At 35.4% G+C, this 2,164-nt stretch overlaps 1 protein-coding gene and 1 pseudogene across 4 annotated transcripts in view; one reads left to right on the top strand and one right to left on the bottom strand.

Annotated features, from left to right (window-relative positions):
• TESK2 (testis-specific kinase 2) overlaps positions 1-2,164 on the top strand; it is a 110,960-nt gene that overhangs the window by 10,436 nt on the left and 98,360 nt on the right. The window lies entirely within an intron of this gene.
• LOC106723905 lies at positions 415-989 on the bottom strand (annotated as a pseudogene).

Raw genomic sequence — 2,164 nt, 5'->3', positions numbered from 1 at the left:
ATCTCTCTCCCTTCCTCTCTGTAAAAAATCAATAAAATATATTAAAAAAAATTTTTTTTGGTTTGTTTTAAGTCCCTTTCAAATTAGTTGTAACTCTTAAAGTTTGGGTCCTGCTGCTGTTCGTTCTGCTGGTTCTTTTTCATGGTTTTTCATTTCTCCTGTGATTTATAATTTTTTATTGAAAGCCTATCATCAGTGGGAAATGTTTTTCCTTGGAGTTCTTGTGTTCTAGATTGTGGATGATATGTGATATGTCCCAATACAATCGTCTCACAGTTGCCTCTGCTGGGATCATATAGATTATGGATCTGAACTTAAAGCTTTTATTTTTATTTTTTGGCTCAGGTTTCTGTACAGTGTTTATAGTACAAATCTTTTTTTTTTAATTATATTTAGATTTTTTTTATACTAAATTTACTCCTGGGCCATAAGTTTTTGTTTCTTCAGTTTCTTCTGAGGTAATCTTTTTCTTCTGTGCAACCTCCTCTTCTGGTTTAGGAACAAACGGCTCCTTTTCAGTAAGGATCATTTCAGTGTGGCAGGGAGAGCTCATGTATGGGTTAATCCGCCCATGAGCTCTGTAGGTTCTATGCCGCATCTTGGGAGTTTTGTTCACCTGAATGTGCTCAATGACCAGACAGTCTACATCTAAACCCTTAAGTTCAGCATTGCTCTCTGCATTTTTAAGCATGTGCAGCAAAAATTCAGCACTCTTTTTGGGCCACCGACCCTGTGTCCAGCCCCACTGTTTTGCCTGGGCACACCTACCAACTCCACCATTGTAACGACGGAATGACACACATTGCTTCTTTAAAGTGACGTCCTTCACATACTTGGTGGCTTTTCTAATATGCATACCCTTGATGGCCTGGACAGTTTCGCGAGTGTTCTTAAAGTGAACACGAAGATTTGAGCCTCTTGATATGCATGATTTTGTGGGGTTTTCTGTGTCTAGCGAATAACGAACCATTTTCAGAGGTCACACAACTTCACAAAGGCTATATAGTACAAATCTTAATCCTGAACTTGATTCTCATAGTTGGTTCTTATTCCTCATTTAAGGCAATAGAGTCTAGCATTATTCCACTGTGAATGTCCATTACAAAATAGGAGAAAGCTAGTTAATTGTATTTTGTAGTATTTTAGGAAGTAATTAGTATTATGATCAGAACATTATCATTGGGAAAGAGAGGAATAGGTCTGTTTATTTCTTCTCACATGTAATAGTTTGATTCAAGGTTTGGCAAACCATAGCCCTCTTACCAAATCCAGTCTGCCGCTTTTTTTGGTAAGGTTTTATTGGAACACGTCCACACCCATTTGTTAGTGTATGTTCTGTGGCTGATTCTGTGTTACAATGACATAACTGAGTAGTTGCAACAGTGACTATAGGCTCTCATAGCCTAAGATATTTACTATCTAGCCCCTTTACAGAAAAAGTTAACCAACCTCTGGTCTAATAACTAACTATAGTGCATAGCTAGGTGATGGTTAGTTTTTATCTTTGATTACAAAGTACAGATGATTACAGAGCTTTAAAGGTCAGGTTAAATAAAAAGTATATTCGTGGCAATAAAAGGAAATATTTGACTTCTCATGTGGGAGATTATGCAGATATCTTAAGGCCTTTTAGTTGCCTTAGATAGCAAAAGAAAGACTGCTTGATTGATGACTTCACATTGAGAAATGTGGATTTATGCTGCTGCTTATTTGTATTTCTTCAAAATAATTCACTTTAGAAATTAGGACCTTCTGGTCATTCATCTGTTCAATTTACACTATTCTTTATTTAGTTCTGAAGCCTGGCTTTACATAATTAACAAAGACTATTAGGCTGTACTTTATGAAGGATGAAAAACTACAACTTGCAAAATCCTCGTGATCTTTGTTTTACACTGTGTGGGTCAGTAGCCCCGTGAATTACAATTAGGATAATTTGTTGTTTTCTTTACCAAAAATTATTTTTAAAAATTATTTTGTCTTAAGTAACCTTATTTAGTTGTATAGCTGTAAAAATATCTGTTTGAGCAGTTGGTTTGGAAGGAACTTGGGCTCCTTCAGATTGTGACTGTCAGAGGTAGCGCACATTTTTATTTTATTTATTATTTTTTAAAATATTTAAAAAATATGTTTTATTGATTTTTTACAGAGAGGGATAGAGAGT

This window comes from Myotis brandtii, unplaced genomic scaffold (assembly GCF_000412655.1).
Source record: "Myotis brandtii unplaced genomic scaffold, ASM41265v1 scaffold674, whole genome shotgun sequence".
NCBI lineage: Eukaryota > Metazoa > Chordata > Mammalia > Chiroptera > Vespertilionidae > Myotis > Myotis brandtii.
Note: the sequence above shows the minus strand (reverse complement) of the source record. Positions and strands in the feature narration are given on the sequence as shown.